This window comes from Nicotiana sylvestris, chromosome 4 (genome assembly GCF_000393655.2).
Source record: "Nicotiana sylvestris chromosome 4, ASM39365v2, whole genome shotgun sequence".
NCBI lineage: Eukaryota > Viridiplantae > Streptophyta > Magnoliopsida > Solanales > Solanaceae > Nicotiana > Nicotiana sylvestris.
Genome location: NC_091060.1, coordinates 163,000,503 through 163,009,414, shown reverse-complemented (window position 1 = coordinate 163,009,414; position 8,912 = coordinate 163,000,503). Strand labels below are relative to the sequence as shown.

At 35.5% G+C, this 8,912-nt stretch overlaps 1 non-coding gene across 1 annotated transcript; it reads left to right on the top strand.

Annotated features, from left to right (window-relative positions):
* Positions 1-671: 671 nt before the first annotated feature.
* Positions 672-778, top strand: LOC138890940 (small nucleolar RNA R71). Its single transcript, XR_011407303.1, has one exon. It is a non-coding gene; the product is annotated as a small nucleolar RNA R71 (small nucleolar RNA).
* The last annotated feature ends 8,134 nt before the right edge of the window (positions 779-8,912 follow it).

Below are 8,912 nucleotides of genomic sequence, written 5' to 3'. Positions count from 1 at the left end.
TCTACTTAGCTAGGTGCCCAACCTATCTTTCCAGGTTTCGAGAAGATGTGCCCAGTTCTTTGATAGCTTCACCATGGGTATCAAGCCTCCCATCTACCTTGATAATGAAATCCTTCATAAGATCTTCCATGCTAGATTGATTCGATTGTGGAGACTGATATTGCTGCCTCTGCTGATTTTGAAAACCTGGAGCTCCTTGCTCCTGGAATCTGGGTTGTTTTATTGTCGTGCACTTTCTTCCCCTAAGTGAACTCCACGAAAAATCGGTGTGCCTCTAAACCATTGCATTAAAATTATAGTTTCTTATAACATTCACTTCCTCAGTGGAGGCTTGACACCCATGAGTAGGGTGTCCTCTTCCACATATATCACAAGGTGCGTGAGGTACATTTTGCATTGAGGCTACATCCAGCTTTCGTATTTCTTTAGCCATAGCATCAAGTTGTACTTGCATAGGTGTATTAGCATTAACTAAGTGAACACCAGTTGATTTTCTTGTTTTTACACTTTCAGAGGGCCACTGATTAGCATCTTCGGATAACTCATCAAGAATTGTAACTATCTCCTCCGGAATCTTCTTCATCAAGTGGACTCCAATTGCATTGCTCAACGTTCTCTGTGAGGTTGGTGTCAATCCTTCCCAAAACTCCTTAAGTTGCATACAGAGTTCAATTCCGCTATGTTGACACTTTCTAACTATCTCATTAAACCTCTCTCATGCTTCAAAAATAGTTTCAGTCTCTTTCTGGAAGAAGTTATGAATTTCTCTTCTAAACTTGCCCGTTGTAGATGAGGAAAAATATTTATCAAGGAATTTTCTGGTCATCTCCTCCTATGTTCTAGTCGATCCATTAGGCAAGCTTCGAAGCCATTGCTTAGCATCATCTTTAAGTAAAAAGGGGAATGCCCTTAAGTATAGTACATCTTGTGAAACCCTATTATATTGAAAGGCATTTATAATCTCCTCGAAGTCCATTAGATACGTGTTTGAATCTTTATTTATCTTCCCATTGAAGACACAATAGTTCTGAATGATTTAAGCAACCTTTACTTCAACTCAAAATTGTTTGTTGTAATTGGAGGTGGTCTAACACCATATAATCATTAATTGTAGACTGGTCTGGCATAATCAGCCAGTGCTCTACCAGGCATGGGTACCACATTCTCAAACTGGTCTTCAATCAAGGGTGATTTAGATTGAATCTTCCACCACTATAGTCTTTGACGGTTTCCTCAATAGCTCTATGGGCTGCCTCAGCTGATATCATTGCAGCTTCTTCTCTATGGTGTGTTGCCTCTCTTGTAGCTTCCTCTACCTCGTTGTCACCATTATTAGCCGTGTGTTCTTGGGTTGAAGGTTGCCCTAATAACTTTATGGTGAACTCTTTATCCTTCCTCAGTTGTCGCGACTGTTTTTCCAGTTCCGATTTGTAGGGTATTATTTCTTTCGAAGAAGATCGTGTCATACATCACGAACCTAACTTGTTGCCTGCACACATAGCAGAAACCCGTGAAGAACAAAATAAAAGTAAAAATAAAAATAAATTCCTAAACTGGCACTACAAATATTTTCAAACACTATTGATTACCAATCCCCGACAACGACGCCAAAATTTGACGAGCGCAAAACACACACTTAAATTGTGTTCGCTAGTCAAAGATAGTATAGTATAATATCGTGTACACATGTATTGAATTTAAATAGTATTCTTATAGTTTCTAGCTTTATTGTTATCCAGAAGGATCAACAGTTGAGAATTATATGATTAATAATAAAATTTAACGAAGAATTTAAAATCTACAGCTATTGACTACTAACTATTGAAACAAGGAATAAGCGATTAAATTTATCATGGAACATGATAGGGTTTTGATAGAATAAGTGCATGATAATTATTCTGGATCTAACTCTAAATAAGTCACTTCCAACGTTCAAGTGAGTCTCTCGAATTCACTCTATTGTTAGTTCAAACGTTCAGCAAAAACTCCTCTCTCGATTAACTCTTAACCTCATGAGATGAACCAATTTATGCACTATAAAGATATACAAGAATGCACAGTGGTTCGGTCTTTAGGAAAACCTCGTTGATTATTCTCCTAACTAGATTAATCAATGATTCAACCAGCATCTTTCGATTATTTAGAAGAATCTATGAACTCAACCAACAATATAATGTAGGGATATCACAAGTTATGCCTCTTCCGATTACAAGAATAAGTGAATATAGATGCAATAATTAAATCTTCTAAAATGATTCAAATATATAAAAATAGAGTTATAATCCACAAACAATCATCAATACACCAAATTCATCAAAACCCAAAAGGATCTACTCTGTAGACATGGAGAAGTTCTTCACAAATGTAATTAACGTACATGAAAACATAAATTCAATTCAAACCTTGATTTTGAGTAAAGAAGGAATGATGAAATTCTTGTGCTTGTGTTCTTCCAACTCCTCCTTATCCTCCTTAGGTCAAAAATCTGTCAAAAGTCAATCTAAAATGGTGTTTTGGTGTATTTAAGCCGCTCCCAAAACAAACCCGGGAAGAAACTACAGTTTTTTAGCGGAAATGGGAAGTCACTCTAATATTTTTGTGCTATCGCGCCGCACCCCGCACTACCCCATACAGAGTGCATGTAAGGAATTCCAGAACGTGCCAAAAAATCATTTCTAGCCACTTTTTGCATTGCCACGCCGCGCCTCGCCGCGCCCCATGCGGCGCAACAGTGTAAATTTGGCCAAAAATTGAGTTTTTTTTCACTTTGCAGGAAAATTACACTAGCGCTATGAGGCCCGTAGGGCGGTAGTGCAATTTCCTTAGAGTGAATTTGTTTTCTCATTTTTTGATGTCTAGACTTAGTTTTTCGACCCCGAACGTGATCCCAGCTTAATTGCTTGGGTGTCTACTTAAACTTCAAAGCTTCAAATAGCTTGAATTAGCTCCACAACATCTACATAACTCGGATTTCACTCCTACATGACATAAAACACAAAATAAGTGCAAAACACTACTAATTAAAACTCAACTCAAGTAAACTACATTGAATTAGAGTGCAATAAGCGACTAAAATACGGGATTATAGCCTACCATCAGGCAACAAATTTTCATTTCATAATATCAGTCATAATTAAAAGAGGAGAAAAATTATACCTTACGAGCTTCTTGAGACGGTAAAGTCTCGTGCTGATAACGTGTTATGAAATAAAAATAATTTAGTAAAACATGAACAAGAAATGGAGATAGGGAAAAGGAAGAGATTTTATTTCTTCCAATTGTGTGTTCTTTCCATCTATTACAATGCCTTTATATAGCTATAAAAATTGAAGAAATATATCATTTAATATGTTATTAAGCATTTGAGAGGAAGATCATGGAGAAAGATAGACATCCACCATAATTTGAATTTTCTTATAATAAGAATAAAGTAGCCAATTTTGTTAGTATGAGAAATCATTACTTAGGAACTGTTGGGTTGTATATGAGACCATTGTTTTGGCAATTTTCTACTATTGAAAATGCCACGTTTAATATTAGTCGTGTATAGTTTTTATTTTATGGACTGAGGACTGACCTTAAATTTAATGCGTCCTATGATTATGGAAATTATTCACCTAGACTAATTAGGATATCTTATTTATTATTTTGAAAAGATTGCGGCCATTGGACCGTTTGGTTGGTGTACTAGACGTGGCAAAGTTGAAAACCTTCTCGATAGCGAGGTAAGTGAGACTTTAAGTTTTGATACATGATTTTCTAAAACCTTTTTTTAAAGTATATTTTGTCTGCATGGTCCATGTTGGGCCAAGCGTGCGTTTGGTAGAATCGATGGTCTTTGACAAATCAAAACTACCACTTGTACCCAAAACCAAAATCAAAACTACTACTAAAGGAACTTCTACGCCCACCAAATACCTCACCACCGACACCAAAAATATACATAAATCTACCTCTGCAACAAACAAACTCTTCTGTACAATTAAATTTCTTGCACACTACTACCACTATGGACACTACACACATTATTACCCTTATGAAACATACCATGCAAGAAATGAGTCTGGAACCAAAATGTGGTTCTTTTAGACTCAAAGAATCATAATGTGTGAGAAAAACTTTGGTGACCATTTTAAATATAACGCCCTTTTAAAGGGCGCTATACCATAACGGCCGTTTGCTCAGTTAAGTATAGCGCCCTTTTAAAAGGCGCTATATATATAAAGCCTTTTTGAAAGGGGCTATATATATTATGTAGGCCCATCAATAATTCTTCTGGGCATAACTGACATAACAATAATTCAACTGGGTATAGCACCCTTTTTTAAGGCGCTATGCCTCAAATAATTATACTCTCGAACTGGTTTTTTCCTTATTTAAAGAGGTTAAGGATTTTCTAAAAATGCATTCATAAATATTCTCAAATCTTCTAAAATATTTCTTCGTTAAGTTGTTTTGCATTTTGTCATAATGTCTGAAGAGTGAAGAATAAGGGTTTTATTATATTGGGGGAGGCGTGAGGTTGTGGTGGCGAATAACTCAGTAAGCTATAGTGTATCTCCACAGTGTCATATTAAGTTGCTACTTACAATGGAGTACAATACATTGATATCGTTTTTATGTAAAAAAAATGACTATGAGCAAACGTTCGGTAAACCTTAAAGTAATCGGAAGATATCCGTATTCTATCAATCTGCAAGGGTTGCTTGTTATGCTGAGTTTAACATCAAGGACGATGAAACTCTGAGAGATTTTTTGAGGACTCTGGATGAATACCGGGTATTTTTTGTGATAAAAATGTTGGAAATATATGTCAATATTGAAGACGTTTGCAATAATGAGGTTGTGCAAAGCAGGGATATCCCTCAGTCATCGGGTGATTATTTTGGAGCAGTTTTAGCCGAACAGGTTACGGCTGAAAGAGATTGGTCTGATCTAAACTTATCTCGGCGAATGAGGAGCGAGGAAATAATTTCTCTCCTAGTTTACATAATCCACAAGTCAAATGGTAAACTTCAATTTTCCTTTGTGTTACGATGTTTATTTTTGATGTATTGAATTTGTATTAACACTCATATATTCCACAAAGGGTACCAGCTAGATATGAATTTTACAAGTTATGAACCAATGCCCAGTTGGAATATGCCTAGTTTTGGTGTGTTGGATCATGGTGGTCCATCCGGGAGTCATCACCAACAGGATAATGTCCATCATGAGATGTCAACACATTACGATTTGTAAGTGAAGTGATAAAGCTATATATAAAGTTTGGATCAATTTGAGTAACTCATTATTTTGTTGGTTGCGCAGTGAAAACGAGCAACGTGAAGGTCCTATCCTTACTCAATTGCCCGAAGATGACATATGTAATTGGGATCTAGCAGATGCACAGAGTCAGGAAGAGAATAGTAATTATGACAACAATGTCGATGAGTCTAGAGATGACATACCTGCACACATAGCAGAAACCCGTGAAGAACAAAATAAAAGTAAAAATAAAAATAAATTCCTGAACTGGCACTACAAACATTTTCAAACACTATTGATTACCAATCCCCGGCAACGACGCCAAAATTTGACGAGCGCAAAACACACACTTAAATTGTGCTCGCTAGTCAAAGATAGTATAGTATAATATCGTGTCCACATGTATTGAATTTAAATAGTATTCTTATAGTTTCTAGCTTTATTGTTATCCAGGAGGATCAACAGTTGAGAATTATATGATTAATAATAAAATTTAACGAAGAATTTAAAATCTACAGCTATTGACTACTGACTATTGAAACAAGGAATAAGCGATTAAATTTATCATGGAACATGATAGGGTTTTGATAGAATAAGTGCATGATAATTATTCTGGATCTAAATCTAAATAAGTCACTTCCAACTTTCAAGTGAGTCTCTCGAATTCACTCTATTGTTAGTTCAAACGTTCAGCAAAAACTCCTCTCTCGATTAACTCTTAACCTCATGAGATGAACCAATTTATGCACTATAAAGATATACGAGAATGCACAGTGGTTCGGTCTTTAGGAAAACCTCGTTGATTATTCTCCTAACTAGATTAATCAATGATTCAACCAGCATCTTTCGATTATTTAGAAGAATCTATGAACTCAACTAACAATATAATGTAAAGATATCACAAGTTATGCTTCTTCCGATTACAAGATCAAGTGAATATAGATGCAATAATTAAATATTCTAAAAATGATTCAAATATATAAAAATAGAGTTATAATCCACAAACAATCATCAATACACCAAATTCATCAAAACCCAAAAGGATCTACTCCGTAGACATGGAGAAGTTCTTTACAAATGTAATTAACGTACATGAAAACATAAATTCAATCCAAACCTTGATTTTGAGTAAGGAAGGAATGATGAAATTCTTGTGTTTGTGTTCTTCCAACTCTTCCTTATCCTCCTTAGGTCAAAAATCTGTCAAAAGTCAATCTAAAATGGTGTTTTGGTGTATTTAAGTCGCTCCCAAAACAAACCCCGGAAGAAACTACAGTTTTTTAGCGGAAATGGGAAGTCACTCTAATATTTTTGTGCTATTGCGCCGCACCCCGCACTACCCCATACAGCGTGCATGTAAGGAATTCCAGAACGTGCCAAAAAATCATTTCTAGCCACTTTTTGCATTGCCACGCCGCGCCCCATGCGGCGCAACAGTGTAAATTTGGCCAAAAATTGAGTTTTTTTTCACTTTGCAGGAACATTACACTAGAGCTATGAGGCCCGTAGGGCGGTAGTGCAATTTTCTTAGAATGAATTTGTTTTCTCATTTTTTGATGTCTAGACTTGGTTTTCGACCCCGAACGTGATCCCAGCTTAATTGCTTGGGTGTCTACTTAAACTTCAAAGCTTCAAATAGCTTGAATTAGCTCCACAACATCTACATAACTCGGATTTCACTCCTACATGACATAAAACACAAAATAAGTGCAAAACACTACTAATTAAAACTCAACTCAAGTAAACTACATTGAATTAGAGTGCAATAAGCGACTAAAATACGGGATTATAGCCTACCATCAGGCAACAAATTTTCTTTTCATAATATCAGTCATAATTAAAAGAGGAGAAAAATTATACCTTACGAGCTTCTTGAGACGGTAAAGTCTCGTGTTGATAACGTGTTATGAAATAAAAATAATTTAGTAAAACATGAACAAGAAATGGAGATAGAGAAAAGGAAGAGATTTTATTTCTTCCAATTGTGTGCTCTTTCCATCTATTACAATGCCTTTATATAGCTATAAAAATTGAAGAAATATGTCATTTAATATATTATTAAGCATTTGAGAGGAAGATCATGGAGAAAGATAGACATCCACCATAATTTAAATTTTCTTATAATAAGAATAAAGTAGCCAATTTTGTTAGTATGAGAAATCATTACTTAGGAACTGTTGGATTGTATATGAGACCATTGTTTTGGCAATTTTCTACTATTGAAAATACCACGTTTAATATTAGTCGTGTATAGTTTTTATTTTATGGACTGAGGACTGACCTTAAATTTAATGTGTCCTATGATTATGGAAATTATTCACCTAGACTAATTAGGATATCTTATTTAATATTTTGAAAAGATTGCGGCCATTGGACCGTTTGGTTGGTGTACTAGACGTGGCAAAGTTGGAAAACTTCTCGATAGCGAGGTAAGTGAGACTTTAAGTTTTGATACATGATTTTCTAAAACCTTTTTTTAAAGTATATTTTGTCTGCATGGTCCATGTTGGGCCAAGCGTGCGTTTGGAAGAATCGATGGTCTTTGACAAATCAAAACTACCACTTGTACCCAAAACCAAAATCAAAACTACTACTAAAGGAACTTCTACGCCCACCAAATACCTCACCACCGACACCAAAAATATACATAAATCTACCTCTGCAACAAACAAACTCTTCTGCACAATTAAATTTCTTGCACACTACTACCACTATGGACACTACACACATTATTACCCTTATGAAACATACCATGCAATAAATGAGTCCGGAACCAAAATGTGGTTCTTTTAGACTCAAAGAATCATAATGTGTGAGAAAAACTTTGGTGACCATTTTAAATATAACGCCCTTTTAAATGGCGCTATACCTTAACGGCCGTTTGCCCAGTTAAGTATAGCGCTCTTTTAAAAGGCGCTATATATATAAAGCCTTTTTGAAAGGCGCTATATATATTATGTAGGCCCATCAATAATTCTTCTGGGCTTAACTGACATAACAATAATTCAACTGGGTATAGCACCCTTTTTTAAGGCGCTATGCCTCAAATAATTGTACTCTCGAACTGGTTTTTTCCTTATTTAAAGAGGTTAAGGATTTTCTAAAAATGTATTCATAAATATTCTCAAATCTTCTAAAATATTTCTTCGTTAAGTTGTTTTGCATTTTGTCATAATGTCTGAAGAGCGAAGAATAAGGGTTTTATTATATTGGGGGAGGGGTGAGGTTGTGGTGGCGAATAACTCAGTAAGCTATAGTTTATCTCCATAGTGTCATATTAAGTTGCTACTTACAATGGAGTACAATACATTGATATCGTTTTTATGTAAAAAAAATGACTATGAGCAAATGTTCGGTAAACCTTAAAGTAATCGGAAGATATCCGTATTCTATCACTCTGCAAGGGTTGCTTGTTATGTTGAGTTTAACATCAAGGACGATGAAACTCTGAGAGATTTTTTGAGGACTCTGGATGAATACCGGGTATTTTTTGTGATAAAAATGTTGGAAATATATGTCAATATTGAAGACGTTTGCAATAATGAGGTTGTGCAAAGCAGGGATATCCCTCAGTCATCGGGTGATTTTTTTGGAGCAGTTTTAGCCGAACAGGTTACGGCTGAAAGAGATTGGTCTGATCTAAACTTATCTCGGCGAATGAGGAG